The sequence below is a fragment of the Schistocerca gregaria genome, chromosome 2 (genome assembly GCF_023897955.1).
Source record: "Schistocerca gregaria isolate iqSchGreg1 chromosome 2, iqSchGreg1.2, whole genome shotgun sequence".
Classification (NCBI taxonomy): domain Eukaryota; kingdom Metazoa; phylum Arthropoda; class Insecta; order Orthoptera; family Acrididae; genus Schistocerca; species Schistocerca gregaria.
Window position 1 is genome coordinate 402838925 of NC_064921.1, and position 17847 is coordinate 402856771.

At 44.1% G+C, this 17847-nt stretch overlaps 1 protein-coding gene across 7 annotated transcripts in view; it reads left to right on the forward strand.

Annotated features, from left to right (window-relative positions):
• LOC126322600 (GTPase-activating protein skywalker) overlaps window positions 1–17847 on the forward strand; it is a 285752-nt gene that overhangs the window by 115578 nt on the left and 152327 nt on the right. For 4 of the 7 annotated variants that reach the window (XM_049994506.1, XM_049994490.1, XM_049994473.1 and 1 more), the window contains exon 2: window positions 15272–15295. The gene's annotated coding sequence lies outside the window, so the exon portion shown is untranslated. Of the gene's footprint in view, window positions 1–14825; window positions 14878–15271; window positions 15296–17847 lie in introns of those variants that run through there. The other 3 variants (XM_049994482.1, XM_049994498.1, XM_049994507.1) reach the window with 2 other exon arrangements.

The window sequence follows — 17847 nt, forward strand, 5'->3', positions numbered from 1 at the left end:
ATGAATTACTTATCTCATTTGGATCATTTTTTCGCCATAACTGTATGAGCGTTTGTAACATGCGTCTTCGTATGAATATGTTGTTGTACGGAAGCTAATGAGAGGTGACTCAGGTCCAGACCTCAGCCTTTCGCGTATTGTTCTGAGCATCAGCTGTGTCTTTCGGACCAGCTGTTAGCTTAAACTCGAGGGTTAGCAATTCCCTACCACTTTATGTTAATTCTGTCTTGGCACAGTATCCATGTACTGACAATCTTCTTTTGTAGCTGGGTAATCCAAGTATATACCTTCTTTAGAAATAAAAAAATCATCCGACTTACCTGTGGAAACCTCTGTACTGCTATCTCCCGCTTCTTCCTTCCTCTCACTCCATTAATTAAAAAACTGAGGACTGCGTATATTCCGTTTCAGTCTACCCCGACGATTTGCTTGTCGCATCGATAGGACTGTTTCTTCAAGTTCGTGTTTGTAATAGGCGTGCCTGGTACTCCTCAATATTTTATGCCTTCTGTTTGACTAATTTCACATTAGTTCCTTTGCACTGCTCCGATGTGTCCCTCGTTTGCAGTGTTCGTCAGAGTGACTCGAAACTATATCGAATTTGTTTCTCCAATAGTTGCACACCGTCGGTTAGAAATTTCTATCCGGTCATATGCTTCCGCCGTACAAGTTTGTTGTATAGTTTTTCTGTTGTGCTCCGATCCTCTACTTAGCTCATCTATTTCCTCTATTCATTTTTACTGTCTTGATCGATATCTCTTGAAGACAGTAAGAATCTGTTTGTCCCCAAGTTTCACAACATTTTTCCTTATTCATCCGCGCTCTGTAAACAAAACAGCTGTCATAATTAACAAAATAGGGCGGGCGAAGAGAAATAGAGCCATGCGAACATAGTGTCTGAGTGAGTGTTATCACCACGTGAAGCCGCAGACGTCAATGTTAGTACGTGATACTAATATGAAGTAAGAATTTGTTATCACTAATAGTTTTTCCAGGAATTCTTGATTCACCTATAGAAACCTTCATAGCGACATCTAAATCGACAGTTCAAAATTAACTCTGGGCCGTAAGTTACTAATGCTGTGTTCCTCTTCGGAGTTTTCTTGACTTCGCATCAGAAAACATATCCTATTACCTTTCGCTGAACATTGGCCATTATTGCCACTTCTATAAAGGACAGTCAGATGAAAACGAGACAGTTGGGGAAAAAAAGGCCAGGTGCGACTAGGACTCAAGCACTGAGGATTTTGTCAAACTTAATTCTGTATGTAGACTGCCCATCTATTCCAGGAACCGAGGGTAACGGTAACTTTTGCCTGTTATAGTCGTTGATAGATATCAGTCTCGGGGATAGCAAGACTTACGAGCATTTTTTTCATTTCAGGTTTGAAGTCTGATAACAAATGGCAAAAGTAACAGTTTCTCGTGTGATATAATATCAAATAAACAATTTCCGGATTCTTCCTTTGATTTTAGTGTGAAACCGTGCTTCTTGCCAAATTTCGTACTAGGTCAACGGGAAGTGCCAGTAGGTTCTGATGAGTGATGAGTGAGTTTGCGAGTTTCAAAATATGTGACTTGAATGGACATGTCTTTCGATTGCATTGAATTAGAAGCTTCACGTTCTCACATCGCGAAGGGACCACAGACCTTAATGTGTAACACAAATTTCAACTTGATAATTCCTGAGAAAAAGGGTTTTGAACTGTCGGATACGGACAGACAGACCGACGGACAACAAAGTGATCGTGTAAGCGTTCCGTTTTCACCGATTAAGGTACGGAATCGTAAAAAGTAAGTAATTTATTAAATCAAAAGTAATCGTCCTAACTCGTATACATTAATTTTACTGTGAGACAAGACTTAGTGTCTTCATGAAAAAACGTTTGCGGTTGCCGGCGGAACCACGATTGTAACCAGCCGTGCATCTCTTATTCCGAAACATATCGACGGCCACAAATGTCTTCCTTCAGTGCTCCAAAAAATGAAAATCGCATGTGGGGAGATGGGACTGTATGGTGGATGTTTAAGGGCTTCCCAGCGAAACGTTTGCAGTGTAGTCAGTGTAGTCAAGTCGACTTTGACAACACTTGGGCGGGCACTATCCTGCAACAAAATGATGCCACAGTCAACATTCCGAGGCATTTGGACTTGGCGCGCTTCAGTTGTGCGTTAATTGTGGCGCCGTGTTCCAGAAAGTCAATGAGCAGCAGGCTCTTGCAGTCATAGAAAAAGGTCATTACGACTCTTCCGGAGCTGGCGTGCCTTTTGTTTAGACTACACTGCAGAATTGTCGTTGGGAAATCCTTACACGTCCTCAGTAGAGCCCCAACCTGTCTCCATTCGATTTCAGTATTTTTGGAACCCTGAATAAAGACATTGTGGCCATCCATTTGCTTCGGACGAAGAGGTATACGTCTTGGCACAGTCATGGTTTCGCAGGCAACTGCGAACGTTTCTCCATGAAAGCACTGACCGTCTTACCTCAGAGTGGGATAAACGTTTTAAAAGTTATTTTTATTACTTTTGTAGTAATAGACAGTTTACTTTGATTTTAATAACACAAATATAAAATGTTTCACATTAAAAAATAAGTTTGTTAATATCAAAATCGTTTTAACGTAAACTACGAACTACTTTTGATAAAAAAAAGAGGCATTTGAAAAGCATTTATGAGTCTTGTAATTAATTTAAGAATTATAACATCATAACAATGCCACAAATGTGACAGCGTTATAATTTAAACATCATCCGATCGAGGTGTGCAGCCTCATTATCAGTATTTCACTGAGCAGTAAAATTGCAGGTCTGCAGACTGGCTATGCGACCATGTAAATAAGTGGAATTGCTGTATCTCTCAGGTTTTCGGCTAAATACGGAAAGTAATTTTTCGTTATTTTTGTATAATTACTGGGATAGGGCCGTTTCTTTACTATCCGTCGTTATTCGCTTGCTGTGGTTTGCCAGTTCTACAAGTGGACTTAGGAATCGGCAGGGAGCAATGGTCAACATGTGGATGTGCACATTCTGCAGGAACATCCAACGACGCTACAGAGCGTGAGGGTTGTGGGCGCCGGAGCCTGTAAATGTATGTATATACAGGGTGACTCCGTGATGACGTCACAAAGTTTTTAGAATGACGGATATGGACAAATGTATTAATTTGAGGGAAGAGCCCCTGTACCGGAAACAAAGTTTCTGATACCTCTGACAGCTCAGTACATGCACTGGTACTGTTGTTGCTGAGATTGTAGGGTAGGCAACTTTCAGAGGTGGTAATTTGGACCAAAACAAGGAAAAAAATGTCTGGTAAACAAGAGCTTTAAAATGCCGATGAGCTATGGGCACTAGTTCATCTTCGTTACTGTGAAACAAATCTCTATGATCGTCGTTATCTTTTTCATCTTCACCATCGTCCTCCCGGTGCGTGACTTTCACACAACTGGATGCATCAACATAAAGAGGATTCAAAGGCCATGTATTCAGTTGTCACAAAAATGTGAGGTACCTGAATGTTAGCCGCCATAGAAATAAATTACGATAATCGTAAGCAAGTAACGTGTAGTATCTGTATTAAAAGATTTGTAACATACGATATGTGAACTTCGCGTAAACAATAAATGTTTTAGAATTTTAATTTCATTGCTGCATTCAAAGTAGTCCCTTTCTTGTAAAATGCAGCACTGAACGGCCCAAAACGGGCGATTACTGCAGTCATTATTCCTCAGTAAAAATGTTCCCAATACTGAGGACTGCTTTCTTTAAGAACTATCAGCAATATTATTATTAAATTTATACCTCTAATATACTGACTTGAATTAATTTTCATTATATAAATTATATCAGGATTGATTTTAAATTGAATTTAGGTTTAAAGTTGAAGCTGAATTGATTATACCATGAACAGGGCAAATAGGCGCATTGGTAAGATACAGAAGACAGATTTTAAGTTCGTCCTAATCTTCGCTTAATTCTGATTCTCTATACCACTGTAACTGATTCACGTGTAGATAGTTCGAAAAAGCCTTGGTGTATTGCTTCCACACATCACCGTTTCATTCTCAGTTCAAATACCTTTTAGTGTAGACTTGAACCTAAAGGAACAAGTTCAGTCAAAACAGTCCTGTGTATTGCCTCTCCCGTTTTCAAACCAAACGCGACTGGCTGTCCAGAAACACAAAAATTTCTTGTAAACATAACAGAGGCACAGAAAAGGCCGTACGTATTAATAAGCTAGGCACCTGTACATGGTGTTCGGGAATTTTCGTTACAGACTTCTAGGGCTAGTAGAGAGGAGTGAGTAGGAACCCATGTCCGGAAACGTCATCCAACGACGTTAGAGCGTCAGAGTTACACCTGCTGGTGCCTGTAAATGTATGTATATACGGTGTGATTACGTGGTAATGTTACAAATTTTGTAGGATGTCGGAGAAGGATAAATGTATTGATTTGCGATAAGGGTCCCTGCACCAGAAACGGACGAGTCGAAAGTTGCAAGTGAAAACAGTTCTGATACCTCTTGAGAGTGGAATACAGGTACTGACACTGTTGTTGCTAGGATTGTAGGGTAAGCAGCTTTCAGAGGTGGTAGTATGGACCGAAACAAGAACAAACGTCTAGTAAACACGGGCTCTAAAATTGATACCTCGATAGCTATGAGCAATTCTTCAATAGATATGTATTTCACAGTAACGAAGATGAACAAGTGCCCATAGTTCCTCAGCATTTTAGAGCCCATGTTTACTAGACTTTTTTTCCTCGTTTTGGTCCATACTACCACCTTTGAAATTTGCCTATTCTTAGTAACAGCAGTACCAGTATATGTCCCCTGCGAGCCCAGGGGTTAAAATAGGCCCAAGGTCTTCCTGCCTGTCGTAAGAGGCGACTGAAAGGAGACTCACTCCTTTCGGCCTTTATGTGATGGTTCCTTGTCGAGTTTGACCTCCATCTTTCTAAATTTTCCGGAAGAGCGAGCCAATGGGGGAAAGGCGCCTTACAAAGTGCATTGCGTTCATCGTGTCTTGAGATCTTTAGCCCAATTTCTGATCGTCGCCTTGCAGTCCCACTCTTTCTCCATCACTTGGGTGAGGACACCTCCCTGGGTTCGTTTTCCACCAAGCACTATGCAGTGTCGCTTTCTACGCCGACGATGACCATGGACTTCTTTGCACCTGATATCCAGCATGGTAGCCAGTCCATTGTGGTGGGGCTGCCATGTAACCTGACAACATAGCGATCGCTCTGCTGATGCCTGCGGTGTTAACTCCCCACATATGCCATGGAGTAGATGCCCAACTCCCTGGGGTATCGGGACTCCCGGCAATGGCCATCATGCGAGGTTGCCTTGCAGAGGCTGGGTGGCGCCCGTGGGTCCCTGCTCGGAATGGGTGGCATCAGGGCGGATGACACGCCATGAAGTGTAATACGTCATCTCTTGCTGGTGGTCCGCTGCCATCAGTCTGTAAGTGGATAAAGTCTAACTTCAGTGCTAAGAAATATTACCCCAAATCGTTCCTCTCCGTGGCCACGCCATGGGAGGATGGCAGTGAAGCTTATTAGCCCCAGCACTTCGTATGTACGAGAGTTGATGGGGAATATTTCATGTCCATGAAGAATTTTGTGGAGCATTTGGTGGACAAGCTAGGGGAGGTGGAGGCCTTGTCCAAAATGTGCTCTGGGTCAGTCTTGATAAAAACAGAGCATCTTCTGTCAAGTCATGGGCAGTGACAAGTTGGGGGATGTTTCTGTTACCATCACACCCAGGTACCTTCTTTTGCAGTCTTGACGATGAGCTGCGCGCCAATGTAGAGCGGCGAGGTGTTCATTTCGTCCAGCGCGTCCTTCCCGGTCCAAGGGATAATCAGGTAGCCACAGTGCCTTCATCTTGGCCTTCGAGGGTGACACATTGCTTGAGAAGGTCAAGGTGATGGTTTGCCTCAGTGGCGTCAAGCCATATATCCCTCCCTCAATACGGTGCCATAAATGCTGGAAGTTCGGGCATATGTCTTCCTGCTGTAGTTCCAGCATCACATGTCGAGATTGTGGACATCCATCACAGCCCAATACTCCATGTGTCCCGCTTCCCTTCTGTGTCAACTGCGGCGAGCACCATTCACCTTGCTTACCAGATTGCAGGATTTTACAGAAAGAGAGGGAAACCGACTGGCCTACACTGAGGCTAAGAGGAAATTTGAACGCATACATACTGAGGCTGTGACCACCTCTTACGGCGCCGCTACGAGAACAATTGTCGCACGATCAGTTCTTCGCACTCCTGTCGCCTCTCAGAACCAGAAGGCTACACCTGCCCCCTTGATGGTGGGGGGAGGCACTTCCCTCCCTGTTGCTCCCGCACAACCTACTTCGAGATCAACATGGTTCCCGACAATGCGGAACCCTGCCCTCCGCGGCTATAAGGGATATTACAGGAACTGTAGCGACTATAATCGAATGTCAGGTGGAGTTTGCGTTTATGTCCCTGAATTCAGTCTGTAGTGAACCTGTGCCCCTTCAAACCCCCTCTTGAAGTTGTGGCTGTCAAAATATGGACGACGCAGGAAATAACTGTCTGCAATGTACATCATCCTCCAGATGTTGCATTACCCCTGAATGTAGTCGCTGCACTGATTGATCAACTTCCTAAAGCATTCCTACTTTTGGGAGGTTTTAACATCCATAACCCCTTGTGGGGTTGCGCCGTGCTTACTGGCCAAGGCAGAGATGTCAGAACTTTACTGTCTCAGTTCGACCTCTGGCTCTTAAAAACTGCGGCCACCACACATTTCAGTGTGCCTCGAGGTAGTTACTCGGCCATTGATTTATCAATTTGCAGCCCAGGACTTCTTCCATCTATCCAATGGAGAGCACATGACGACCTGTGTGTAAGTGACAACTTTCCCATTTTCCTGTCACTGCCCCAGCGTCAGGCCCACGGACGCCTGCCCAGTTGGGCTTTAAACAAGATGGACTGGGAAACTTTCACCTCTGCTGTCAACATTGAATCTGCCCCACATTGATGTAATGGTTGAGCAGGTGACTACCACAATCGTTTCTGCGGAAGAAAACGCGATCCCTCGCCCCCAGCGAAAGACAGTCCCTTGGTGGTCGCCAGATCGTCGGCGGGCTCTACAGCGACATAAGCGACACCCTTCCTTAGAGCATCTGATAGCCTTTAAGCAGCTCCGTGTCCGTGTACGCCAGTTTATAATACGACGGAAACAGGAGTGTTGGGAGAGGTACGTGTCGATCATTGAGTGCCATACGTCACCTTCCCAAGTCTGGACGAAGATCAGACGTCTTTTTGGGTACCAGACCCCAACTGGTGTCCCTGGCGTTACCATCAATGGTGTGCTATATACTGACGCAAACGCGATTGCTGAGCACTATGCTCGAGCCTTTGTGTCGGAGAACTACCCGCCAGCCTTTCGCACCATCAAACAGGGGATGGAAAGGGAAGTCCTCTCGTTCACTGCACGCCACAGTGAACACTATAACGCCCGATTTACGGAGTGGGAGCTACTCAGCGCTCTTGCACATTGCCCTGACGCAGCTTCTGGACCGGATCGTATCCACAGTCAGATGATTAAACATCTCTAGTCCGACTAAAAGCGCCATCATCGCGTCATTTTCGACCGCATCTGGTGCCATGTCGCCTTTCTATCACAATGGCGGGAGAGCAGCATCATTACAGTGCTCAACTGGCTCAATGTCAGGGCAGCTTCTGCCAGGGTCGCTCTACCACTGATAATCCCTCTAGTCTGCCATCCGAACAGCCTTTTCCAGACGCCAACACCTTGTTGCCGTCTTTTTTGATTTACGCAAAGCGTATGACACCACCTGGCGACATCATATCCTTGCCAAATTATACGATTGGGGTCTCCGAGGCCCGCTCCCGATTTTTATCCACAATTTCCTGTCATTCCGTATCTTCTGTGTCCAAGTTGGTGTCTCCCATAGTTTCCCCCATATCCAGGAGGATTGAGTTCCACAGGACTCTGTATTGAGTGGATCATTTTTTTTGTGGCCATTAACGGTCTAACCGCAGCTGTAGGACCGTCCGTCTGACCCTCTCTGTATGCAAACTAGTTCTGCATTTCGCACTGTTCCACCAGCACTGGTGTTGCTGAGCAGCGCCTACAGTGAGCCATCCACAAGGCGCAGTCATGAGCTCTCGCCCACGGCCTCCAGTTTTCGATCGGAAGTCGTGTGTGATGCACTTCTGTCGGCGTTGTACCGTTCATCCAGAACCAGAACTTAAACTTAATGACGATTCACTCCCTGTAGTGGAGACATATCGATTCTTAGGACCTGTTTTCGACGCCCGATTGACTTAGCTACCTCACCTTCGTCAGCTTAAGCGGAAGTGCTGGCAGCACCTCAGTGCCCTCCGCTGCCTGAGCAACACCAACTAGGGTGCAGATCGCTCTACGCTGCTGCATCTCTACAGAGCCCTTGTTCAGCCCCGTCTTGACTATGGGATTCATGTTTATGGTTAAACGGCGCCCTCATCGTTGCGTTTACTCGACCCAGTGCACCACTGTGGCGGTCGCCTAGCGACAGGAGCTTTTAGAGCGAATCCGGTGACCAGCGTCCTTGTGGAGGCCGGAGTCCGTCCATTGCACGTTAGCCGTGCACAACTGCTGGCCAGTACATTGCACACGTTCGTAGTTCTCCTGCGCATACGAATCACCGTCTCCTTTTCCCACCCACGGCCGTTCATCTCCCGCATCGGCGGCCCAGTCATGGCTTTCTATTGCAGTTCGTGTCCGATCCCTTCTTTCCGAACTGGAGTCCTTGCATTTACCACCTATACTTTAGGTCCATTCACGTACACCTCCATGGTGTACACCTAGGCCAAGGTTTCGCCTGGACATTTCATATGGCACTAAAGACTCAGTTAACCCCACGGCTCTGCGCAGCCACTTCCTCTCGATTCTTGCCATGTACAGAGGCCACAAAGTGGTTTACACCGACGGCTCAATGGCTGATGCTCACGTCGGCTTCGCGTATGCCCATGGAGGACATATTGAACAGCATTCCTTGCCCGATGGTTGCAGTGTTTTCACTATTGAGCTGGTGGCTATATCTCGTGCTCTTGAGCACATTCTTTCATGCCCTGTGGGAGTCGTTTCTTCTGTGTACTGACTCCTTGAGCAGCTTTCAAGCTATCGACCAGTGCTACCCTCGTCATCCTTTTGTAGCGACCATCCAGGAGTCGCATCTATGCCCTGGAACGGTCCAATCGTGGGGTCTGTCTAGACCCCAGGTCACGTCGGCATCCCAGGCAACGAACTTGCCTACAGGCTGGCCAAACAGGCTACGCGGAAACCGCTTATGGAGGTCGGCTTCTCTGCAGCTGACCTGCGTTGAGTACTACGCCGCAAACTGCGTGCCATTAAGGAGATTACGAAAGTGTGGCTGTACTCCATGCGGACCTCTCTCACTGACTTTGTGGTTCTCTGCCGGCTCCGCATTGGCCAGGCTTGGGTGACACACGGCTACTTCATGCGCCGTGATGACCCACCTCATTGTAGGTGCGGCGCCCAGCTGACAGTGACCCATATCTTGGTGAGCTGTCCTTTTTTGGCTGCCCCGTTTCGGGCTTTTCAATTACCGGACTCGTTGCCATTAATTTTAGCTGACAACGTCTAATCGGCTGATTTAGTTTATACGTGACGGTGGGTTTTTTCATTCTATATAAGTTTTCGCGCATGTCCTTTATCCCTTTGTGTTCTCCTCTCTAATGCTTTTAGGATGGATGTTTTAATGTGTCGCAGAGTGGCTGGCTTTCCTTTTTATTCTCGTAGTCGGCCAACCACGGTCATCTGCTCTCTTGTTTTTCCCCTTCTACCTGTTTCCTGCTTCTCTCCGTGGTTTTCTTTTGCTGTGTTGTCCATAGTAGTCTTGGTTGTCCTTCCGTGGTTCTTCTGATTCATCCTTTCACCTCTTATTGTGCTGTTAGTCTCCCTTACTGTCTTCTCCCCCTTGTGTAATTATTTTACCGGAACAAGGGACCGATGACCTCGCAGTTTTGTCCTCCCCCCGCCCCCCTTAAACAAACCAACCGGTACATGTATTCCACTGCCAGAGATATCAAAAAGGTCTTTACTAATAACTTTCGACTACCTTTTTTTCCGATAAAGGGGCCCATACCTCAAATTAATACATTTGTCCTCTATCATAGTAGAAACTTTGTAACATCATGACGGAATCATCGTGTACATACATAAATTTAGAGGCTCCGGCGCCTATAACCTTGACGCTCTGTAGCGTCGTTTGATGACGTTTCCGAACGTGGATTCCTGTTAAGAATATTATGTAATCACTTCCTTTACAAGTTGTAGAAGTTTGTAACGAGAATTTCCGAATACACTATATAGCGGGATTAACTTGCGAGGTGCCATGGGTGCGTTTTCTTACCAATTAATGATCCTTACTACCGAATTTACATTTTTAACCTATCTTTAGTAACACAGTCCATTTACAGCTACTACACTTGATGTCCTGCGGATGTTTCTATTCTATTTTAAGTGAGTCAGCTTCATTTTCATTTCTGTATTTTAAAAATAAGCTACCTTGGAAGGTATTCCGCTATGACAAGTGAAGTGTTTTTCTTGGAGAGTTTGCAATTTCCTCGCTACATAAAATTACAGGTCTCTCAAGTGAGTTAAAAGAGCATCTGGTCATTCACGTTGACTCATTGTGCCCATTTTTTGTCGTCCGTTTTATCACTTGCTACTAATCCCCGCCGGCCGCGGTGGTCTCGCGGTTCTAGGCGCGCAGTCCGGAACCGTGCGACTGCTACGGTCGCAGGTTCGAATCCTGCCTCGGGCATGGTTGTGTGTGATGTCCTTAGGTTAGTTAGGTTTAAGTAGTTCTAAGTTCTAGGGGACTAATGACCACAGCAGTTGAGTCCCATAGTGCTCAGAGCCATTTGAACTTTTTTTTTTTTTTTACTGATCCCCCACACGTAAATTACATCCAAGAGTTGGTCTTACAAGCTATGCTAAGCAGCCTCTTTCGTAAATGAGTTTTATGTTCGTCATAGATTCCTGCGTGAATAAAACTCCTACTGTTGTAGTGGATTGTGGTAACTACTTTACTTACACATGTTTGATGGTTCTCATTTACTACATTTATGTACTTACGTGTTATTATTCTCAGGTATGTGAGATCTGAGGAGACAGATTTCAACGTATTAATGTACTCAGAGGGATATATGTGTTTTTCTGTAGTGGTAGACATTGTGTGGTGCCACAGCCTTATTGTTGATATACGAATCAAGTCAGTAATTCTTCTTCGTCCCTGTTCTTCCATCTTCGTGTTCCATAGGTTTCGGGCATCGCGCTCATTTCCAGTCGTTAGCGGAACAAGAGACTATACATAAAGCAATGGTGACTATTCTTGTATTCTTCAGTTACACCTTACTTGATATGTCACTTGCATAAAAGGAAGTTGTTCATGGAAAATACCCCCCCCCCCCCCCCCCCCCCAATGCCATCATTGCTGGGCGATGTGGCATAATGGGTAATGCAGTGGACTTCTATTCCGGCCTACTTAGGCTCAGGCATCCTTCCTACCACCCGCGTTTGTATTTCACTTGTATTCCTTAGTTACTTTAGCCGAATGCCGGAAGGTTCCCTAAAAGACGCCACGTCTCTCTTCCTCGTCCTTTTTATTAGGTTATTGTTCCGCCTTACATTAACGCGACAGCATGTGAACTCTGCAATTTGACAAAAACTGCCCTTACTGACCGTACCCGAACATGTGATTTTCCTTGCGTTCATTCCCTGCAACGTGTAGCTTTGTTAAACTAAAGAGTACTATTATGTTTTTATTACTAAATTTAAAAACCAGCCACTGTCTCAAACGCTCTAACTGATAGGAGGATGATAAAAAGGTGTTTTGAAAATTAAAGTTTATAATAAAAAGTAAGATTTCAAGTACCTTTATTGAGAAGATATTTTGAATCTAAGAATAACAAGTTTTGTACGAGATACATTTCAGTAAGCGCAATGTGTCCGTTGCACCATTAAATTTTTGCCTTAGGATAGTTTTGTTCCGGATCGATATTTGTCACATTTTATGTCCATGTACTGTCTCAGATAATGAAAAAGTAAAAGGTATCCACGCTGTGCCTTGTTTGTATAGTGTGACTCTGCTACTTATTTACGTTCCGCGAAACGCCAAACTAAATATCATTTTACGTTAAGCCTTAGCTGCCGATCTTTCGACAACACTGATAATTTCTCAAGTTCTGACTGGCTATTACAACACTTTTTATGCGGTGAAATTTCAACATATGTGACATCATCATGTGCGAAATGTTTCTGTTCTAAACTAGGATAATAAATTTACTAATTGTAACCTCCACGCACTCTTATCTCAAAGTGAATCAAGCCGTTCCACATGTGTTCTACACTTGCAAAAAAACTATCTGATCTGGTATTGTACAGACCTCTAGTTCAGATAATACACTCACAGCGATTGTCAAACAGCGTATGTCTCAGAACGAAATATTTCCAGAAGATCAGAAGGTTATCGTAGATAAACAATCACCAGTAAGCAGCCAGAAAGGGAAAGGATACCAGAGGTTCAAGTCCCGGACGGACACTTACACCATAATTCAGGATAGGTCATGGAAGGGACCATTAATTCCTCTACATGAAGTTATCTGTTTCCTGTAGTTTCCGTAGTTACATGTAAAGCGAGAATAGTTGTATGCAAAGCGAGACTGCGACATTTGATTCATTCCCAGAATGAGATTTCCACTCTGCAGCGGAGTGTGCGCTGTTATGAAACTTCCTGGCAGATTAAAACTGTATGCCCGACCGAGACTCGAACTCGGTAGGAGACGAGATACTGGCAGAAGTAAAGCTGTGAGAGGACCGGGCGTGAGTCGTGCTTCGGTTGCTCAGATGGTAGAGCACTTGCCCGCGAAAGGCAAAGGTCCCGAGTTCGAGTCTCGGTCGGGCACACAATTTTAATCTGCCAGGAAGTTTCATTTGATTCATTGTCGGGAAACTCGAAACCAGCCGTTTTTCTACGAATGTAAATGCTTGTACTGCAAATTCTGATATTTTAAAATGTCTTGGAATCAACTGACGTGGGGGGAGGGGGCGGGGGGAAAAGAGAGATCATATACAAAAAAAAAGGCATGGCAAACGTGTTTTCAAGGCGAAATCTACGTATAGCCTTTCCTTTAAATTAATTTTTCGCAGATACCATGAACATAAGCTAGACCCACAAAAAACTTAAAAATTTTCAGAGAAAGAAGCATAGGTAAATGAAACTTTTTATAGATCAAATAACTCATGTGAGTTTTTGGATAAGCGACCAAGTACAGATTAGTGAACTGTCTCCTGTGGAATGTAACCGCATGTGGTACTGACACATCGTTCGAAATGTGGGTCTCGAGGAAACGTCCAACTGAAAAGAGGAATAAGGGGCCTCCGATGACAACAGAAAGCGTAACGAAAGATAGTTCAGGTGGTCTGTGAATAAACGAATATTCAAACGACGGAAATGATACCAACTAATAGATGCCAGATAAAACCGTCACACTGGAGAAGTAAAAGGAAGTGGAAGCGAGTAATGAACTGAAAAATTTATAGCTTTCACTGAAAAAGATCTGTGCTTTCTGGGAGAACATGCGATAATGATGATCATAAATAAGAGCTCACACTGAATAATGTACATAGTTTATTCCCCACTCTTCATGGGTATGAGAAAATTCTAAATAAAGTACCACCTACTACCACAGATTTGCAGAGGAACTCTGCACGAGTGTTCGTCACAAACGTTTTCCAGTGTTCACACTGCATATGCTGAAGCAGTGTTGATTGACTCAGCGGAAGAACTGCAATTTATGGTGGAGAGGAGCGCAAAATCGGTAGAGAAAGTATGGTTGAAGATAAAATAGGAAAGACCAAAGTAGTATCAATCAGTAAACATGAAGGTTACGTCAAAACATCAGGGGGTGGAAAGATGATGTAATAAATAAAATCTTTTAGGTCATTACGAAATTTGATTGCAGGAAATGGAAGCTGTGTGCAGGAAATACCGAATAAAATATATCTTGAAATGTTGAAAGGTTTGTTAATATCAAAAAAATTTCCTAAATTAAGGGAAAAAATTCACCAGATGTATTATCTGGAGTGTAGTAGTATATGAAAGCGAATGTTGGAGAGTCTAGAAGAAACAGATAAAAATACTTTGATCGTCTTGAAATATGCTTGTGGAGAAAATGCTAAAAGTGAAATGGGCGGACGGAATCAGGAATGAAGAAGTATGTCAACAGGGTATAAAAGCAAACTATCAGCTTGATACGTTTATGAGAATAAGAGTTCTTAAAGCTTACAGGGACGGACAGACGTACGACAAAGCGATCGTATAAGGATTCCGTTTTTACGGATTGGGTTAATTAAAGAAGCACAGAACAGAGGAAAGGGAAGGACGATAGGTCGATACCTATCGTAAGACAGATATATCAAAGAAGACTGTTAAAGGGTTTCACACAATCGATGCTTTCGGAATGTGTTTCACTGACAGAGTTTGAGCGTTCCGTACTGGTAACGCTCCGAACTGGGTACATACACTAGCACTTGCTCCTGCTGTGGAGACGCACGTCCGAGCGCTAAGGACATGAAAAAGCGAATCCAAGGGCGGGCGGTGCGGTCGGAGCGGCCGGAGGAAGTACGCGCGGCCTCGGAAGTCCGGCCGCAGGGCTCGTCTTCGTCACTGCGTATCGCAGCTGAGTGCGCGTGGGCCGCCTGGTGGGGGAAGGTGTGTGGGAGGGGAAGGGGAAGGGAGGGAGCTGTGGCTGCTCAGTGCAGCGCCAGCCGCAGCCCGCTCCGGTCCTTGCCGCCTGCTGAGCCCGTAAGTACCGGCAACCTGTTTCTGGCCCACAACCCGTTCGCTCAGTGCCACTCGCTTCAAACAAGACTCGGACTACTGTCTATTATCCTACACGAGCGCGTTATTGACTGATCTTGTTTTGGTCTGTCCAGAAGCGTTTGCCTCCGTAGATCGTTAGTTTTCTTTACGAAATTATCACATTTTCCATCAAGCCATCTTTTTTTGCTCGTTAGAGTGAATGCTTTGGCTATTTTAATAAGGCTCGTGTGATTAAAAACTGACATTTGCTATATACACTAAACTGGTAAAGTTCATTAATTGTAATCTGTAGTGTATGTCTGTAAAATTGCATTAATTATTAGTATATTACTCCTGTCGCTTGATCAGTGCACTAATACTTCTTTTTCCTTTGCAGTATCCAAGAAGAGCAAGTACGAAAGTAAGTACAAACATCCATGTGTTACATAGGGCACAAATTTGCGTTTTAACATTGTAAGTCTGTTGATTCCAAATAATGATAAAGCTGTACAGCTGATATTTCAGCATTGCATGCGGTTCTAACTCGTAGTTTACGTTATGTTTATACTGTCGACTTTAGTATTTTTACCACCTGCTCCCTCATTTGCCTCGAACCACGAGTTTCACCGTGTACTTGTGCTGCGTTTATTTTATTTGAAAAATGTGTATATATTGGAGCAAATCAAAGCGGCCATCAATCCAACCGTTGATTTGTACACCATGTTGATTCGATAGATATTGCCATATTTCAGATGTCATACTCTTGACTTCCTCCAACCCGTTAACTATCTCACCCAGTAGGTTGTAAGGAAATTCACATTTTGATCTAACATCTAGTCACAGCCCTTCGAATTAAACAATCACGAAAGGCGCAAAAAAGAAAATCTTGTGTTTAACCGAGCGTCGAATTAATTTATACCATCTTTATTACTGTCTGCGTTATTGTTGTGCATTAAAGATAAAAACTGAGAAAGCACAGGCTCTGGATTACTTACAAAATGAATTAGAACGTGTTAGCCACTTGAATGGATTAGCGTGATATTTCAAGCTGTATCATGTGAAACCACATGTTACTTTTTATTGCAACTTTGTTCTGTCTAACTTTTGATAGCAGATAATAAAAGATTAATCTGTTGTGGTGTTAGATCTAAATTGTCGCGGTTTTAGTAGCGTGCCAGTAGAAATAATAAGGCATGAACGTTTTGAGAATCTAACTGTTCTCTTGACATTGAGCGATCATGAAAGAATCGTTTTAAATTTATATGAAGGTGTACCTTACGGGAATCAGGTGGCCAGAGCTTGAAGGTCAGGGTGAAATACGTCCCCCTGTCGAAGAGTTACGTACATACTGTTAGATGTCGCCTAAGGATCAGGCCATTGTTATTATTTCGACGATACACTTCAGGAAGAATTTCGAAACCAGTTCGTATTTCCTTACTCTTGCAGTAATACTAGGTGACTCATTAGATTACAACTGTCGAGAATATCTTGGTTTACGTGTAAGAACGGAGAGCACGTCATCAGCCACATGTGTAAAGCGCGGACTGTCCGTTTCCCGTCAGCCTTTATCGGTCATGCGAAACAGCTGTTTCAGATGACAGTCTAAATGAGAGCGTAAGATTGCTCAGCGGAGCGCGCGTCTTTCTTATCTCGTCATTCCTTCACGATAACCAGTGGGGTCTTTCTTGAAATAAGGCTGCGGCGAGTCACGTCGTCAGGAATGCCGCTACATCTTTAAGCGCTGCCTTCAGATGATTCGCCACTCTGCCACAGCTATTTTCGTACTGTTTTTCTCTTGTAGTTGTCATTACGCAACTCCCCGACTTAGGGACACGCTTTGCCCATTGTCTTATACGAAAAGCGATGCCAGAAAACCCGTATGCGTCTAAAAGCGCTAACTAGCTACCTGTGCAGATCTTGCTTTCGAACGCATACTCCTTTAAAGAAGGGGCCGGCGATGCTTTCGCTGCGAGAAGTCGCCTGAGCAACAGGCAAGCTTGTAAGTGCGACCTGTTGCCGAATACCAGGGGCACTTGCTGCTTGTTTCTGTAAATTTTGCTAGTGGAGCTGTGTGATGAGATTGCGATTTGCATTCTGGGGCGCCGAGTTCTGTTGAATAATTCCGCAGCCCACGTCACGCACTGTAGCAGACGAGCAACAAATAGTTACCTGCATACCATTCTTATGCGAAATTCAAATCGGGTGTTACAGTTTGTACTCATGGTGTCGTGAAGCTGCTTGCTTTTATGATACGCTCTTTTTATCAGTGTTGCTGAGACTTGGTTGGTACTAGAATTCTTTTTGTCCTTTTTTTTTAATTTTCGCTGACACTCTTTAACTGTTGCGCTGACTTACGAATATTGTGAAGTCAAGTTTGATTTAGTAACTACTTAATGTCGAGTCATTAGTCCCTGAACTAAAAGCCACTGTATTTCTATACAATGTTAGTCTTTTAAAAAAAAAAAAAAAAAAAGTCAGCCGATAACAATGCAGTTTCATCGTGGTATGTCTTATTCTTCCTGCATCTATTTTTTTTAAACATTTCCAACGGTTTTCGTTATGCTCAACATACTGAATAGCCTACCGTGCTTTTAAAAAGTTAATTACTGTGCCTTAGTATTTTGCACTGTAATTACCAATGTGTACCTAGAACTCCTGGCCATATTTAAGAATTAGATAAACGCGGCAAATTCTTGTTTCAAATCCGACCACTATTAGATACGTATCATGGGTACCAAACGAAGGTGGCGCAGTGCTTAAAACACTGGACTCGCATTCGGGAGGACGTCCGCGCACCCAGATTTGGGTTTCCCGTGAGGCAAATACTGGGGCGGTTCTTTTGAAGGGGCACGGCCGACTTCCTTACACAGTCTTGGAACAATCCGAGCTTGTGCTCCGTCTCTAATGACCTAGTTGTCTATGGGATATTAAATCTAATTTTTCTTCATTCCTTAAGGATAATTGGTGGCATTC